The following is a 19305-nucleotide window of genomic DNA, read 5'->3' as shown; positions in this document are numbered from 1 at the left end:
GTTCTCATGGCTGCAGGATACCAGACAGTCCTGTCTATTCCCATTCATCTATTAATAATGGTGGCTGGTTTATTCTTTCCATGTCCCAAATACAGTAAAGGGACCAGCAGGAGAGGCCTGCACATCAGTCAGCCACTTCCTGCAAGATGGTGGGCAAAGCCTTTCAGGTAAGGATCAACACTGCAGAGGTACGTTCTCCTGACTGTGGGAAAAGCTGCTAGCAAAAGATTATATACACAAAGCTATCCGAACCACAAGGTTGGAAGAGAATCAAAACAAGCCAAAGCTTAATTAGAGCTGAAGATTTCCCGTCTGGGATCCACGTTAGGGACTAAGCTTCCAAAGCCGTCACCAAGGAGGCGATTACATGTCCAGTAGGACAAGCCGGTGAGAACAGAGGCAGAGCTGGGGGTTTTTGTTATTTTTTTTCCTTTTTCTCTTTTAATTTTTCACATAATCCCAGCATTCATGTGCATGTGTTTTTTCCTAAACTCAGCTCCAGGCTCCCAGCTCTTTGCTCCCTAACACCTCCTGTCCCCTTCTATAAATTAAGTTAACAAGGAATTTTTTAAAAGAGGACATTCTCTTAAAGGGTCTGTTATTCTGAAGTTAATGGCTCTGACATGTCGCCAGGCCAAACAGTCCCAGGCAGCAATAACTCTTGCAACTGCTCCAAAACTCAGCCTCAAATGTCACCGAGTCCTACCCTGAGCTTTCTTCCCCTTTGATTATCACGGGTTGCCTGCCTTCCTCCCCGAACATTTCAGAGCGAACTCAAATGCATCAAAGAGACCAGTTAAGGATGTGAAGATTGAGAAACACATTCAGTCTTCATGTTATGATCTTGCCTTTTCCTTCCCACAGCTTGTCTCGAAGAGAAAAAGGACAAGTGTAAATTTGATGTCACACAGAACAAAACAAAACACATCTAAGACAGCTGGGGCGGGGGGGGCTCTTCTAAACGCCAGCGCCGTCATCTAGTACTTAGTACACGCTGCAAGGATTAGGTCGTGTGTGTGAAGGGTGCATGATTTTTACATGAGAAATGAGTGGACGTGTATGTAATGAAGCAATCAAGCTTCAAGGAATTGCTTCAACTCACCTGCCTGAACTAACCACCAGTGAGATGATGATCAAAATATAAAAATGCAAACCAAATTACAGGAGAACCCAGTTTCAACACACATAATGGGTGCAAGAGCAGAATAAATCTGGAGGCGTTTATTTCAGTCCTTAAGCCTTAAATGAAAAAGGTGATTAAACATGTGCTTCCAAATCAGCTCATCCTGAAAATAAATTTTTTTAAAAAACATCATTTTCTGGATAAAAGAGTCCAAATGCCTGTGTCCATAATTTGACCTAGAAATGTGGGCTGATGTGCCAAAATTTCAGCATTTCTGTTCCAAAACGAAGGGTAAAGGAAAGGAGGAAATGATGAAAAACCATAAAAGTTGTATTTACTTCTTCTGACGGATTGTGGCTTATTGAACCAGCAACAATTTTCAAACAATTTATCAGTGTACTCCAGTCTGTCACCTAATAGCCACAGGTCCCAAAATAAAAGATATAATGATAAGACAGGTGGAAGCAGACTTACATGAAGTGGAGACACCTAAAGAAGGGAATTTCTTACCAAGGATGTGGGAGATAAAGGATTACACCTTGAAAAAGCAGCACGCATGCTATTCTGCTTAGTCTGGGCTGCCCTTCTCCATGCATAACTCTAGAACCCTATTTATAAGGAATTTTAACGTGTTCAAGACATTTTCACATATTTATGTCATTTGATCCCATAGCAATCCCACTTCACAAGTAAGAAAACTGAGGTTCAGGCAAGTGACTTTCCCAAAACAATACAAGTAACAAGTGACCCGAGAACCACAGCACCTATCTTCTGATTCAATTTTTATCATTAAATTTACAGTAAGAGGAATAAAAGTTGCAGGAAAATGAACACCTCGTGGATTTGCAACTATCCAAGGCAGGAATACCGCAGGCAAAGTTACACACAAGTAAGCACAGAGCTAGTGAGCTTGCTTCGTGATTACTAACTGAGTGAAATTTTCCATCTTTTGGATCTAGCTCCACAACCTACTGCATTTCCTAACATCACAAATATTTGTCTAGGCCTTGGGAGAGAGTTTATTCTGTCCCTGAATTTGTGATGTTACTGGCTGTTATTTCAACTGAAAACATACTTACTGGAGTACAGTGTGTTCCTTACCAATTCATCTTGCCATGAGGTGAAAATGCCCCGGCACTCAATGAAAAGAATGGTCTGGTAATATTTAATATGAACACAGGCATTTCTCATCCAGGGCAATTCATTGTGCACACATCATTAAGGATCAAAGCACAGGCAAACCAAAGAATGGAAAAGGAATTCGAAAACATCAAAGTTAATTATATTTGGTCGTCCCAATAGCTGTTACTTGTTCAATTAAGATGCTGCTTCAGCTAATCTTAAGTCAACCTGTGCTTCTCAAAAAGCCCAAGCAATAAAAGCAGAAGTCAAAACATCTGAAGCTGAAGATCCCCCCCACCCCCATGAGTTCTCCGCATTTACTAGGGCCTCCAGAGTTTCTAGCAACATGCAACTGTCTATTCATTCTTCACCACCCCAGCCAGCAGGGCTATCCAACACCCAGCCCCCAGGCAGGTCCTCAGACAGGTGTTCCATGAAGTCGTTATAGCTGGGTTCTTCACCCATCCTATGCTTTAAAAAAAGAAAAAGAAAACCCACACAGAGGAAAGGGCTCAAAACAAAACCATGAGCCTGCTCTGTTGAAATGTCTGAGATTACAGGTTATTTATTGGGGATTAAAAACAAAGAAAACCCTCCTCACCTCTCAGTCCTGCTTTCTCTAACCCTGTCCCACGCACAAGCATAGGATCTGTCACTAATACAGCGTTTTCTGCTCCATGACGCCCCCTTCCAAACTCCAAGGGCAAGAATATTCACAGGTGTGTGCTATCTAAAGGCTAGAGTTCCTGAGGAAACCAGGCTCCCACACAATTGCACGCAGTGTGAAAAGAGAAGAGGACATACAGGAGTTGTCTGCAGTAAAAACTGGAAGAAGGAAAAACTGTTCGAAAGTCACTGGCAGCAATAATGCTTTAGCATTTCTCAAGTAATTCCTTTTCTTCCATTCGCACATATTTTCATGGAGTGGAACCACATTTTGTCAAGTACTCATTGTGCACCAGGAACTGAATGGAGGCTTGAGAAATACTGTCCGAGGCAGGGAAATCCCTGGTAGCTCAGTCAGTAAAGAATCTACCTGCAGTGCAGGAGACCTGGGTTTGATCCCTGGGTTGGGAAGATCCCCTGGAGAAGGAAATGGCAACCCACTCCGGTATTCTTGCCTGGACAATCCCATGGACATGAACAAGATGTCCCATCTTAGACAATGAGGTCGCAAGAGTCAGACACAACTTGGCGAGTAACCACCACAGGCTTTCCCAAGAGCCTGCAAGACAGAGGCAGAATCTACATTTTGTGCTGGAATTCAACAAGTGGCTAACTCCAAAGGCAGCAGCAGGAATTTCAGGCAGGACTGGTTCTCTAGGTGACCCATGAACTTCTCCTGAAAATGCAACTTCCCTGAATCCACATGTCTGGGATAAGTTCCACCAGCTTCCAAGATGGCCAACACACCAGTTCCATTTGTATGCACAATTCTTCTAACAGCTGAGCCCAGCTCTTCCTTTGCCCTATGGCTTGAGGTTCTTATGTCTTGTCACATCAGTGAAAAGAGCATACTTGTCTCTTCCCTGGGTATCTTCAAGCCCGTCAATTTCAAAAAACGCAACATGATCTAATGCAAGAGTTTCTTAAAGTATTTCAACCAATTCTCATGACCTAGCCATCCTCCTAAATCAAAATAAATTAGTTCTCCCTATCAGGCTTCAACCAATTAATCCCCCTCCAAATGGGCAGTGGTGAAGGCTAAGCAGAGGGAGAAAGTTGAGAATCTTGGTCACTCTCTCCATCACATCATGCAGGGGACCTGACTTGCAAAGTTCCCCCATGAACTCTCTTTATAGATGATGTAATGGAAGCTGGGCACACCAACTTTCTTGACTTAAATCAACTGAGGAAACTGCTTTTTCCCCTCTTGTTGCAGGTGCCCAATGTCAGACAAGGAAACTCAGTTTTTCCGTGATTACTCAAAACCCCTTGAATTCCTTACTAATAGGTTTTCAAGCCTGTTCCCCTGCTGCAAGTCTCGGGGAGACTGTATTCCTACAGGAGAGAGGATGTCTCTCACATATGAGAAAACTGAGACCCTTACAGAAACTCCTCGTTGAACTATCACAAAGCGTGCAACTATCCTATATCCCATTTTAGGACTTCCAGCAGTATTTCTATTGTGAACCCTCTTCCAAGACCCACACCTGCTACTTTACAAGAGAAGATTCTACACCAATCTCATTTTAAAAATCACCCAGAACTGAAATTTCAGCCCCTCCACACACTGAACACTCAATGCATCTGGCTCAGTTACCCAGAAAGCATCCTGTCAGAGTGATTAAGTGCATCAGTGGGTACCATCTTGCTGAGTTCAGTTTCTCCTTCCTATCCACAGAGGTTTTCCTTGCAAATACACACCAGTATGTTAAAGTCTGGTAGATACAGGGCATCCCACTAGAGAGCAGGCCCACAGAGGAAATGAACATACAGCTTCTCCATCTACAGCCTTAATTCTTCCCTCTATTCACAGCACTACTGTGGTCCAGAAGAAGACATAAAAATCAACCACTACCTTAAGACAAGGGACAACACTCAACTAGGAATAATACACCAGTGCTTCTCAAATTGCAATGTATTTGAGTCACCTGAGTGGTGCTTGTTAAAAATGGTTTCAAAATTCTTCCCCCATGGTTTCTGATTCAGCAGGTCCACAGGTAAAACCTGAACTTCTAGCACTTTTATCAAGGGCCCCTGGTGATCAGATGCTGATGGTCCCAGGACCACCCCTCGAGAAACCCCAGCAAGAGGGGCAAGTACAGAGAATGAGAGATGGAGTTGAGTCAGGCCTCTGGAATTCTGAAGTGGTTTTAGCTGTTGTTTATAGTCTGTTCCACTGCTCCAGTTGAAAGCCTGCTCAGTTAAAAATTCACCCAACACACCCCAGACAGAAGTCAGACATGAAAGCCCTGATAACGCTAATGGTGGTGAAAGGGCTTTCTTAAAATAGGGTACCTTGTTTGTGCACAGTCGTCTTCTTTCAAGATTTATCGAGAGGTTCAGCCTCTTTGCTTTCTTTGCGTTGAAGCAAGCTCTCATCTTTGGTTACTTTCATGGGGAAGAACATTCCCTAGTGCCATCAAAAATCTCTCCAGTTCATCTTTAATTCTTTTCTTTTGTAAGATTTCTACATTAAGTACGGTTATACTAGTTTATATTTCAAGTACCACATTCATTTGTGTGTGTGTGTTTTTAGGTGAACCTTATACAAACATGAAGTATAAAAATGCTAATGAGGTACTGATAAGATGGAATCAAACTCCCCACAAGTACATATACACAGGCACTAAAGTGAGGATCTCAATGGGTTTAAAAGAAAGAACTTGCAGAACAGACTAAAACATCAATAAAGCCAGAGCAACTGGAGCACAAGAAGTCTAAGTGATATAAAAGTATTTTTAAGAGGGATTAGCTCTGCCTATTAAACATTTATTCAACAGACCTTTTGTGAAGTGCTGTCAAAAGCAAGAATGGAAATAGAACCCAGGACTCCAAAATTCCCAGCTCTCGTCAATAAATCAGGCAATTTCCCTCCACAATCCTAAATAGCTGCAATGCTCTGGTTATTTTCTAACATATGGCTCAAATATTTATATTTTAAGTGCTTTCAGCTTATGGTCCACATTATAAACATTCATTAACATTTATGCAACTTCTTAAGCAACTCTAACTCCAAGGTCAGACCAAACATACATTTGAACAAAATAAACATTCCCAATCATAGGCAAAAATGGTTCCAGTGTTTACTTGATAATCTGACACCCACACTTACTGCCTTCCTTCCTCCCAAAATAATGTTCTTTAGGAGTTTCTCCTCCAGCAGAACACGAAGATAGCGTCTGAGGCCAGAAAGAGAAAAGTACAGGTTCCAAAGATACCAAGCTTAGAACCTAACATTTAAATATAAGGGGAATCTGTATCTCATTCACTGGTTGTGATTCATGAAATCATATTAACTGATTCAACAAATCCTTGTGTATTTTCCGGCACGGTTCCAGTCCAAACGGATAGGTTCCAAGTTTTCGTCATATAGTGCTTATATCCTAGTAGACTGACAACAGACCCAGTCAAATATTTAATATGACAAATAGCTTTAAGTGCCAAGAAGGAAAACAAGATGGAATAAGGGGGGTGGAAAGTGACAAAGGATTAGAGGAAGAATTCTGCTATTTTAAGTAGGTGAGACAGAAAGAGAACTTAAATCACACTGGCTAAATCTGACAAGAATGATGTTAACTCCACTCTCCACACTGATAATTACGGGTCAGTATGAAACATGGAAGACTGTTTTAAGCACGTGAATTAATAACTACCTACGAATTTTAGGGAAGGAAACAAACATGAGAGGAGAGAAACAGTTTGGACTGGAACAATGCCGGGTGCTAAACAAGGATCTACTGAATCAATTAGTAAATGTGATTCTGTGAATCGCAACCAACCATTGAGACAGATTCTCCTAATAATTCAACTTCAGGTTCTGAGCTTGGTGTCTTTGGAACTGTGCTTTTCTCTTCTATTTCCTTAGTTGACTCTCAAGGAAAGAAAGAGAGGCCTGTCCTCCCTCTGGCCCTCCTCATGTGAGCTGGCCAAGATCATCCACAAGGCTGACTTACACGCAAGGGCTGCGCACAGAGGACTCCCCTGGTGGCTGAGTCGCTAAAGACTCTGCAATGCAGGAGACCCGGGTTCAGCCCCCGGGTCAGGAAGATCCCAGGAGAAGGAAACAGCAACCCACTTCCGTATTCTTGCCTGGGAAATCCCTCCAAGGAAAGCTATTGTTGAATTCCTTGGACTTCTTTTTCTAGGGCAACTGAATATAATAACTTTTACCATCAGATGGGCAAGTAGCCTAAGAAATAAGATTTTAGAAAGGTTATATCATTGCAATTATGACCAGATACATATGCATTTATTCTTAATAAAGAAGGGACAAGCTTCAAAGAAATTCTTATTGCAATTCTTATTTAAAACATGTGTGCTCAGTCGCTTCAGTCGTGTCTGACTCCATGCGACCCCATGGACTGTAGCCCGCCGAGCCCCTCTGTCCGTGGGATTTCCCAGGCAAGAATACTGGAGTAGGTTGTCATTTCCTCCTCCAGAGGATCCTTCCCACCCAGGGATTGAACCCACATCTCCCACAGTTCCTGCACTGCAGGCAGATTCTTTACTGCTGAGCCACTTACAAGCACATTTTTTAAGATACTAATATCCTACATTAAAATTCAGGATGTAACTGCCTTAAAGTTTTTTTAAGAGTGAAATAAACCTATGTGAGAGAAAATAAATATTGGAAGAGTCCAACAGTACAGGAAAATCATAAACCTATTTCAGATTACAGGAATTTAAAAAGTCACCGCTTTCTAGTAACTGGAATTGGACTTTGGTTAGAATGTCCATCATTCATGCTTTTCATCTGAAATGGGTCCTTAAAAAGTGTAATGAATTAAACAATATACCACCCACATAATCAACTGTAAAAATATACTGTAACTGAATGACTCATTTTACTTCCTTCCTCATTTTTCCATAATGCATTTGACCCCTTTTCTGACACCTAATCTAATCACTGGCTGGGTTACCATTAAATCAAGATTCTCCCGGTTGTGCTTGCTGAAGTCATTGCATTGGTTCTCCCAAATTTCATGGATAATTTTATAAATGTCACCTACCACAACTAAATTTTTCAAAACGCAGGCCATAGTTCAATTCATGCCTGTGTGTGATATACATGGCATTTACAAGTTTAAATTTTTTTCCAGTATTATCCAATAGCTGCACATATTCTTAGACAAGTTTTCAAACTTCACACAGCACTACTTTTATTACTATCTCCTCCACCATCACTTCTAAAACTGAGTCTGCAGAGCATATAAAAATTCCCAAAGCATTTTCACAAACATTTACCTCATCTGATCCTCACAACAGCCTTGAGCCTTTTTAATTATCCTAAATCACAAAAATAAGTTGCCCAAACTAAGATCAAGGGTAAAGAATTGCAAACTAGCTTCTGGCTTCATCAAGTCTTAGGCTGGTTGTGACTAATAACATATTTTAGAATAAAGTAATTTTGCTGCTAAGCAGACCCTCATTGGCCTTTTCTCTGGACTTCTCGATTTATAGGTGGGGATACCAGCTACCCTGTGTCTACTGTGTACAGAATTAGCCAACAACATTATTTAAAGGCAGATGTTCAGATAGTTTACCATCGACACCAGTTAGCAACTTCATTTGAATCTGTTACGGATAAAGAGAGGGACCCAATCTTTCACTCAAGGTCACAGTTATTAACACTCCTTGTGCAAACCGAGGTCTCTCTGGCTTCTTTACAAGGCTCATGTAGTTGATGGTTAAAGACAAGAGTGGGGCTTCCCCAGCGGTCCAGTGGTTAAGAATCCACCACTTTGAAGTGCAGGGGACACTGGTACGCTCCCCGATCCGAGAAGATCGCACATGCTGTGAGCAACTAGGCCCATGGACCACAACTCTGGAGCCCGGGAACCACAACTACTGAGCCTGTGTGCAGCAGCTACTGAAGCGCACGTGCTCGAGAGCTGGCGTTCCGCAACGGAAGAAGCCACCACAATGAAAGTCCATGAGCTGCCGACTAGAGAAGCCCCCGTTCGCCGCAACTAGAGAAAGCCCCTGGGCAGCAACGGAGACCCAGAAAGAAATACAAGAGTGGGGGGAAAATACGACCTCAGGCAAGGCTTCAACTGGCAAGCAGAATCATTATTCATCTTTAAAACTAGAATTTAAATGAGTAAGATCAGAAAACTCCTAAAGCAACTCCATTTTAACTTTTAGTAGCTTTCCTTAGTCGCCATATCAGACTAAATGAAGTGTGATTATTGCTGGCTGATTAATTTTTAGCAGCTTCTTGCCTACCAAACAAAATTAAAATCACATCTAAGAAAAAAATGTGTAGAGAGTTCCCCTCCCCTCCACTCAGGAAAACAGTGATCATTTGACCTTATTCTGAATAAATGACTGTTTCTCTTCCAGGCTGCACTTTTTGCTTTAGACATGAGAAGGGGGAGTATAATTTAATATATAAATGTAATAGCAATTTACATTTGTATAGCACTTTACCACTTAAAAATGCATTACATCATTCTTTTTGATCCTTATAAACTCATCGTAGTAGTATGGGAATTATCACCCATTTTCACGAAAAATTAAGTGGAGGCCCAGAGAGGTTAAATAATTTGCCCAATTCTGCCACTAAGTTAAGGCAGAACAAGGTTACAATCCCAGGTCCTTTTGTTAAGTCTTGGGCTCTTACCATTTGGTCAGAAAATCATCATCTAAGGAAAAACATTCTGCTGACCTCTATATGTCTATGTCACTCTACAGTAAATTCATTACCACGTACACTCAAAAGGTTTTGTGACTGTAGATTGCTTCTTTCTTATCCCTCCATCAAGATAACTGACAGAAGCAAACACTACAGAACTGTGCAGAGAGATGAGCGCCAAAGTCCAAGTTCTACCAAAAAAAAGAAAAAAAAATTGGTCCACAAGATCTATTTAAGGAATCCATTTATATGTTTCAGAATTAAACCAGTCAAAGAAGTGAGGTCTATTACCCAGGCTCATCAGAGAAAAGGAAGAGCGAACAGAAGAGCTGAGGCAGAAGGGGAGGGGCGGAGAGCACGGAACCTGGGCGAATGAGGGTGGCAAGCCCGAGCCACTGACAGGAGAATTATGAGAGCCTTAAAAAGCTCCCAGTTCTTTCCACCCAGTTGCTGGAAAACATCCATTTCCATCTGTTAAGTGATTCCATTTATTTACCTACTTATCTAGTGACTAAAAGCATCTCAACCCAAGTGAGATCTTTTCTTGGGATATTTTCTTAAATGTTCTTGAAAGCTACTTGGGCTGGCGTTTTGTTTAGTCTGTCTTTTAAGCACAGAATTTTTTTTTTTTTTAATTCAATTAGAAAAACTGGGTAAAAGGCATCAATGGGACATTTCACCAAAGAGAATGTATCGATGGCAAATAAGCACATGGAGAGTTTCAACATCATTAGTTACCAGAGAAACGGAAGTTAAATCTAATGAGATCTTACTTCATACCTGTCAGTGGTGATAATAAAAACCACCACCACCAAATGCTGGTGAGGATGCAGAAAAACGAGATCACTCGTACTTGGCTGGAGGAGAATAAATTGGTATAGCTACTCTGGAAAATGGCTTGACAGTTTCTTTTAAAACTAAACATGCCAATTACCATACGACCCAGCAATTTCAGTCTTGGGCAACTGTCCCAGAGAAATGAGAACTGGTGTTCACATAAAACCTGTACACAAATGTTCAAAGCAGCTTCACTCATAATAACCCCAAACTGAAAACGGCCCAGATGTCCTTCAACAGGTGAATGGCTAAACTACGGTGTGCATATACCATGGGATATTCCACAATAGAAAGCAACAAGTTACTGGTGCATGCAACAACCTGGATGGGTCTCCTGGGAGTTATGATGAGTCAAAAGAGCCAATCCAAAAAAGATTACAAACTATATGCTTACCTTTATGGGAAGCGTTTGGAAATGGTGAACCAATTAAGGGCCAGGGATAGGGGAGGATTGGTGGGAGGGAGAGAGGTGTCAATAAGAAGGACCCTTGTGTTGCTCAGCATCTTTATTGTGGCCGTGAATACACAAACCCACACATGTGATAGAACTGTATAGAACTAAATATGCAAACACATGAACATAGGCTAAACTATAGGTATAACCAAGACGGGCAGACTGCACCAATATCCTGATTATAGCATACTATACTTCTGCAAAATGCTACCATTCAGGAAACTGATTAAAGGTTTTATTATTTAACAACTGCATGTGAATCTATAATTATCTCAGTAAAAATTTCGATTAAAAAACAGATCAATGACAAGTATTTGCTAACTTAGCCATCTCAAAATATTTTGCCCTCCTTCTTTGAAACAGCACCACTCTTTGTTTCACTCCCAATCACTTCTCATAGGTTTCATTATAATATATTAGGAAAATGATTCATCACAATTATGCTTACAAGTGAAAGAAGCCTTAAACCAACAACCTGCGTTGTTTTGCGTGAAGCTTCATTTGTGTAAAGCTACAGGAAAGGCAAATCTAACTTCCAGTGGAAAGAGTTAAAGTCAAAGGGATGGTTACCTGCTGAGCACATCAGGCAGTAGGTGACCTGAAAGAACAGGAGAACTAGCTGGGGTGATAATGTTCCAGGTCTTCATAGGAGTCTAAGTTACACAAGCATGTGTACTTGTCAAAAATCAAATACACAAGTAAGATTCTTGCACTTCACTGCTCGTAAACTTTACACTAAAAAAACAAACTATAAACAAATTGAGATGAAGTCTGAATTACTAGCTTTCTGTTAATTTCACATTCTTTAGACAGATAATTCTGTGCAGTAAGACACCACACCTTTGATATATCCAGGGTCAGACTAAAGGATTACAAAAGTTTACAATAATCCCAACTCATATACATTCTTCTCAGGGAAAAGAAATTGCAGTAAGAGCAACCATGAAGCAAATTCATATTAAAAAAGTATCATTAAATCAGACTAAATTAAATTAAAACAGATGTAATCAGGGCCCTCTGAAACTAATTTTGGCTAATACGTTGTTTACATGCAATACAGATGTAGCAACTACTGACCTCAGGCACTTTCAGCTGCTTTTATATTAATTACCACATGTGCTTTTTATACTCCAGCTCAAAATATCCTTTATAGGCCTGACTAGCTAATATTCTTCTGCCAAGGTAATTCCAAATTCCAAATGAGCCTCAGATCCCATAGAAGGAAAAAACGTCCCATGAAATCCACATATGGATGTAACATCGTTGGGCTGATAATAAGAGTTACAGGTTTTGCTTTCCTTAACCATGATTTTGGTCTATTTATTTTGGTACAATTACATGAGGGACGGTGGACTGTTCTTAATTACAATTGTACCCAATAGGCCCCAACTCTTTTCGCTTAATAGGCTTACATTGCAGAAACATGTCTTCTTAATTGGTCAGACAAGTGAAGACGCTGATGAAAATTATTCCCTGACTTTACCAACGATTCATGGAGAAGATAACATGAGAAATGTCTAGTGCCTAAGATGGGGAAACAGTAGGAAACAGTGTCAGACTTTATTTGTTTGGGCTCCAAAATCACTGCAGATGGTGACTGCAGCCAGGAAATTAAAAGACGCTTACTCCTTGGAAGGAAAGTTATGACCAACCTAGATAGCATATTCAAAAGCAAAGACATTACTTTGCCAACAAAGGTCCGGCTAGTCAAGGCTATGGTTTTTCCTGTGGTCATGTATGGATGTGAGAGTTGGACTGTGAAGAAAGCTGAGCACCGAAGAATTGATGCTTTTGAACTGTGGTGTTGGAGAAGACTCTTGAGAGTCCCTTGGACTGCAAGGAGATCCAACCAGTCCATTCTAAAAGAGATCAGCCCTGGGATTTCTTTGGAAGGAATGATGCTGAAGCTGAAACTGCAGTACTTTGGCCACCTCGTGTGAAGAGCTGACTCATTGGGAAAGACTCTGATGCTGGGAGGGATTGGGGGCAGGAGGAGAAGGGGACGACAGAGGATGAGATGGCTGGATGGCATCACCGACTCGATGGACCTGAGTTTGAGTGAACTCCGGGAGTTGGTGATGGACAGGGAGGCCTGGCGTGCTGCGATTCATGGGGTCGCAAAGAGTCGGACACGACTGAGCGACTGAACTGAACATTTTGGTCTTAAACTCTGCTCGTGCTCCAGGCGCCATCACTAGTCCCATCTTAAATTACTTTCAGACTTATGGAACTCTAGCCCCCAAAAATATGAAGAAACTGTATACTGTTATTCAATGAAATGCAGGAATTACTGAAATACACGATTCTCAAAATATTTCAGCTACAAATTCTGGCTTGTTTCATACTGTTAAAAATATTAAGATACCTAAGATTTTAGTTTCAACTCTAGAGAGAAAAGTGGGGATAAAGAAAAGCTAGAGAAAATAAGTATTAAACGTTGCACCTAGAAGAGAAGACTCCCAGGTAAAGGTCAAGGAAGCACAGAACCATTTGTTGTGTACACATCCCGACCCAGAGATCGAACCTAGGTCTGTTGCATTGCAGGCTGATTCCTTACAATCTGAGCCATCCAGGAAGATCACGATGCTACCAGAAAGGCCCAGAAGACAAGTTTTTTGGATTTATCAATTAAGTATCAGGAGTAAAATGAAAGCAGGAGCTAACACAAGAATCCATGCACATGGGACCAAGGCACATGCAATTTCTATGCAAAGGCCCAGGCTAGCTTCCCCATTTTCCGCTCCAAGGAAGGTACCCTCTCATCTTTTATTATGAGAGGGTAAGGAAGTACCCTCTCATCTTTTATTATGCGTGACTACCAACTTTACTGGGTTTCCACAGTTGGCTGCAAGCTATGTTCCAGTGGAGTCAAATAGAAAGTTTTACTGTCTAGTTATCAGAACTATCACAATCATTTGGGTTAATGTTCACTGAAAGAAAGCAAGCGCTGAGTCATGTCCGACTCTTGCAATCCCATGAACTGTAGCCTGCCAGGCTCCTCTAACCATGGGATTCTCCAGGCAAGAAAACTGGAGTGGGTTGCTATTTCCTTCTCCAGGGGAACTTCCCAACCAAGGAATTGAACCCAAGTCTCCCGCGTTGCAGGCAGATGTATTACCGACTGAGCTACACGGGAAGCCCTTGTTCACTGAAAAGTTCCCAATTCAGTAATCAGACTAAAGGATTTGGGAATGACAGATACACAGCTTTGCCCTCTTTTCCTGTCCAAAGAGGTTCCTTAACTAATATTTGTTTTTATAAAAAAGGTATAAAAATGTCACATATGCAGGATTGTATTCTAGCTACCAAGCAAAACTGGATCTGCCATGTTCAGGTGCTAAATAACCCCACTGCGCACCCAAGCCATCTAAGTGGTCATATCCTTCCCTTAAGTAGCTATTTTGATATAATCTGCTTCTAAGATGTTACCACCAGTTTGAATCCTCAGCCTCATTTCATTCCTTTCACTGACATTAGTGGGCACTTCAGCCCACTAGAGTGCTAGACTTTATGAAAGATGCTTTGTGGTTTTGAACATGCCAGAGAATAACCATACTAAATCCTGCAACCTCTCATCCTGTAAACGCTGATCCAAGAACTATTTAGGGGCTTCCCTGGTGGCTCAGACAGTCAAGAATCCACGTGCAATGCAGGAGACCCAGATTCTATCCCTGGGTTGGGAAGATCCCCTGGAGAAGAGAATGGCAACTCACTCCAGTATTCTTGCCTGGAGAATCCCATGGACAGAGGAGCCTGGGGATCTGCAGTCTACAGGGTTACAGAGTCAGACACAACTGAGCGACTCTCTCACACTCACACGCACTCACACACACACTCACTCACTCACACACACACACACACACACACACACACACACACACACCCCTATTTAAGTCTTAAAGTAATTTGAGCAATTTCTTCCAAATAAGAGGTTTACAATGACGAACTGGGATATTTAAAGTACCACTGTGCGATGGTTACCAACTAGGATGGGAATCCAAAGTCAGTCTCCTTTCCAATCAAAGCCTCTCCAAACCCCTTCCAATTCCCTTCCCTTCTCTACAAACACCTCAAAATGCCCTTGACTGAGTCACATTTTGAGAAGCATATGTCCGTTCACAGTAGGAAAGAGGATGTATTGCAATATGAATGTTTCTTTTTAAAGCTCAGCATTTCTTTTCTGCTTAAGATCTGTTCAGAAATCCCTTCCTCCTTAGGCTGCAGAGCATTATTCAGCCAGGGGGCTGACAAATGCTGATATTTCAAGAAACCTAATCTCTTAATGACTGCTATCAGAGAAGAGAGCTGTGGAAGAGTCATCTTGAAATAAGCCTCATCTTAGGTACAGGTGAGCCCATAAATGCTACCAGGGAATCAGGACTGCCACCGACATCGCCATCAACACACTGCATTCTAGCAGCCCACGGGTGTGCTGTCTGGAGATGAGCTGTGCCTTCCAACAGCCAAGCTCCACACTCTTCTTCCATCACATCAAAGTATACTCACGATTTAAAGAGAAACCCAGGCTTCTGGGGGCTCCGCACAGAGTAAGTCAGACGTGTGTGCCTCTGTGTATGTGTGTCTGTGTGTGTTGATGGAGGTAAGTAAGACAAGATGTAGGCAGATGGGGACACTCACTGAAGGCTTATTGGAAGACTTAGGTTTTGACCTAGACTGTCAGTAATAGCCAATATAAGTTACTGAAGAGTGGAAGGAGTGCAACCTAGGCAGAGGGAAGAATCTGTGCAAAGTAACCAAGTGAAAGGGCTTCCCTGGTGGCTCAGCAGTAAATAATCCACCTGCCAAGCAGGAGACGCGGGTTTGACCCCTGGGCTGGGAAGATCCCCTGGAGAAGGAAATGGAAACCCAGTCTAGTATTCTTGCCTGGGAAATCCCATAGACAAGAGGAGCCTGGTGGGCTACAGTCCGTGGGGTGCAAAAGAGTCAGACACAACTTAGGGACTAAACAACTACAAAAAAAAAAGTGAAAACACATGTGTGCAAAAAACAAACAAAAAAGCAAGTAGATTTTCAAGAACTATGACAATGGCAAAAGGCGTAAAACAGAGGGTGAGACAAGATTTAGGGAGAGCATTAATGCATCTGACATGTATCAACTACACACGTGTCACTATTCCAAGGTACTGAAGAAAACACGTTTGGAAAATAGATAAAAGATCTTCCTTTTCAAAGGGAAACCTGCCCTAGAATTAGTTCAAACAAGATTCTAAACATCAACTCTTATCATTGTAACTCCTTCCAAAGATGTCCGGTAGAGGTTTTCAGTGCTTTAGACAATCTGATCTGAAAGAAATGGGTAGAATTTATTTCAGCTGGATTGAGGAAATCCTTTCCTGCTTCTTTATCTTGTCACTGGCAAGATCTAACTGAAGAATGGTATGAACAGAAAGACAGAGACAGGGCTTCCCTGGTGGTACAGTGGCTAAGAATCTGCCTTGCCACGCAGGGGACACTGGTTCGATCCACGGTCCAGGAATATCCCACATGCTGCGGAGCAACTAAGCCCATGAACCCTAACTACCTGAGTCAGCAAGCCTAGAGCCCGGGCTCTGCGATGAGAAGCCTCTGCACAACAACGAAGAGTAGACCTCGCTCATCACAAATAGAGAAAGGGCAGCAACGAAGACCCAGTGCAGCCAAAAAAAAACTAAATAAATAAGATGCTTTTTAAAAAAGAAATATGGAGACAAGTTTGGTAGACACAATAAATCCTCTCTTCTCTGTGAGCTTATGAAAAGCAACTTTCCCTAGAAAGTCTTACTCCAGCTGAACCAGCAGCTGAGAAGCATTGCTCCAGGGCCTCGGAAAGTGGGGAGAGACTGGCCTTTGTTCTCCGCCCGCCTGAGTGTACAGAGCCGTTCCAAACCCACAACGCTGGTTTTCACAATTAAGTCTGACCTGGGGGAGTCTGAAGCAAAGAAAAGGTTCAAGGGCTCCACAGGGGACTGGAAAGAATGATAAGGGAAGGGGAGGGAGGTTTTCCTGCTGTAGAACAAACACAAATAGCCATCTGCAGGGCTTTTTTTTTTTTTTTTAACGTTACAAGGGGTTGTGCTTTTTTTCTCCATAAGTCATCTCTGCTTAACTAACAAAATCACATAGGTGAGGGCAAGAGGGTGATTTGGAACCAAGGAAGTCCACTGCCCAGCTCTGCCTAAGTTGTTGACATTCACAGTTAAGGTCAAGCACTTAACACCCAGCACAGGGAAGATGCCTCATGTCCACCTCACTCGTTCCAAGGGCTGTCAGTGTAGAAAGAGGGACCCGGGCTTGGAGAAACGGCTCTGATTGATCTCCAGATATGGCGTTCCTTATGAGGAATCCCTCATCCTCCACAGAGCCAGATTCTTATTAGACTGTCTGGTTTGGGTCAGAGAGACTTCAAGAAAAAGACAACAGAGTCCCCATCATCTCATTCCACAAAGGAAGTCACTCATGTCAGAAAGGCTAAAAGGACCGGGGCAGATGATGGGAAGACCAGAACTTGATCCAAGTATGACTTCTGGGGCCTTCCTCCAGCTCAGCAGGCCAGCTCTGAGAGCTGCAAGTTCAACCAAGCATGCGTTCCCGGCATCGCCTTTGGGGGGAGCAGTTTTACAATACAACTCTACAGGATATCCCCATTGTACAGATGGGGCCACGGAAGTACAGAAACGTCAGTGACTCGGGAAGTTTGATGTTGGAGTGTGTCCTTGTCTTCCTCCTCCAGCGACCGACTTTCTGGTACTGAGAGGTGGAAAAGCTCCCACAGATGATACGAACTGCATTTCTACCTGAGAATTACTAGTGTAACAGGGGTAGCTCCCCAGTGCTCTGAATGTCTCCAACTTGCTTTCCATTTTCATTTCAGATACAGTATTATGCTCCCCCACTCCCAAATATACTTACTGCATCCTGTCTGTATGTCACAAACGATCTACTGAATGAGGCAGAATGACTCCAAAACTCACTGCCAAAATCATCTTCTACTGCTGGGTTTCAGAGGACAGTTACCTAAGAAACAGGTTTATCTGGTTAAGAATTCAGTGTTTCTTAAATTCTCTTCTTGGTACCAAGTATACTGTAGGTTCTGAGCAGAGTATCTCTGGATTCAGCCTGAAACATTCACCAAGTACCCACCAAGGAAGAATACTTTGGGTGTGACTGATATGTCTAAGCTTACCTAGTGACGGCCTCTTGTGAAATTTGCCATATTTTCTCAAAATGAAAGGCATTACAAGTAGGCAACAATCTCAGATGGTTATTGGCCTTCACTCTTGAACTGATTCAGTAACAGAGGGTTGGTTGGCGAATGATACCAAGAAAATTGAGGAAGAAGTTAAGAAGGGCAGACACAGGCAAGAAATAGAAATATTCACCTGAAACGTTCTCTTACCACAGTTACTAGTGAAACCATGACACTCTAGAGACATCCCCTGACCTGGAAATTGGGAAAATGGGAAAAGAGGAGAACTCGTAAGATTGTAATTCCTACTATGTGTTTTAAAAGGATTGTTTTTAAAACAGGGAAGAATGGGAGAATTCATTCAACTAGATTTCATTTCTTTAGGTGGTATGTGAAGAGCTTCTGTCCAGGCTAAAATGCATCAGTAACGGAATGATTCATTCAATTCACCAACCTGGGTGGTGCTATCTGTGGCTCAGCTCTTCCCTTAGATTTGGAAAGCCAGGAGTTTGAGAAACGTGAACTCCCGCACCATGTGTCAAGCAGAGCCTGACCAATTCAGACAGCAAATGCTGGAGCCAACAGCCAGGCATCAGTGCTGAAGAGGGGTGCTTCGAAGCACCTCTTTGGGTAAGAAAAAGAATCTTTGTTCATAAGTGATTTTATTTTGCCACACAATTTTTATGGACACCTCTGAACAATTAAAACACTGTGTTGCAAATTGCAGTTGCTCACGCCTAGGTGCAAATTTTACTGCCACAAATGGGGTCCCAAAGAAACACTATTAACTTTACAGGTGACTCGTGGCTCCCTGATGATGAGTCATCTTCCATAAAGCCATTCAGGGATCATCTCCATGGGGGCAGAAAGGGAGTACAGGGCAGCAACAGATGGGTGAGGAGGGCAGGCAAGATCCCAGAAGGAGAAAATGGAAACATGATGTGAAGAGGGAGGAAGAAGGAGTCCTCCAAGTCAAAGAAAAGGAATCAGACGAGCAGTGAAGAGAAAGATGGGCACCCACCATGCCAGACAAGAAACATTCTATTCTCTTCCTGGAAACCACCTGAGCCAGGCTTGTCCCCTAAACGGTCAGTTACACCTACAACTGAAAGCTTTGCAAATGTGAACAGACTTATAACAGTAACTTCTGCTGAAGTCTTGCAATTCGTACCTCATCTGAACTGTGTCAGAGAAGACACAGGATAAAGCCACTCTCATGCTCATTCATGAAAGTATTTAGACGTTAGAATTGTTAACAGATCTGCTAGCTCCCTGTGGAAAAC

General features: G+C 42.3%; 1 long non-coding RNA gene across 47 annotated transcripts in view; it reads right to left on the bottom strand.

Annotated features, from left to right (window-relative positions):
• Positions 1-19305, bottom strand: part of LOC102401727 — a 478204-nt gene that overhangs the window by 441112 nt on the left and 17787 nt on the right. For 5 of the 47 annotated variants that reach the window (XR_006544417.2, XR_006544423.2, XR_006544444.2 and 2 more), the window contains one exon: positions 17746-17850. The exons of the other annotated variants lie outside the window; for them this stretch is intronic. This is a non-coding gene — a long non-coding RNA (uncharacterized LOC102401727). The remainder of the gene's footprint in view (positions 1-17745; positions 17851-19305) is intronic. 47 annotated transcript variants of the gene reach the window in all.

The sequence above is a fragment of the Bubalus bubalis genome, chromosome 2 (genome assembly GCF_019923935.1).
Source record: "Bubalus bubalis isolate 160015118507 breed Murrah chromosome 2, NDDB_SH_1, whole genome shotgun sequence".
In the NCBI taxonomy this organism is placed as follows: Eukaryota; Metazoa; Chordata; class Mammalia; order Artiodactyla; family Bovidae; genus Bubalus; species Bubalus bubalis.
Note: the sequence above shows the minus strand (reverse complement) of the source record. Positions and strands in the feature narration are given on the sequence as shown.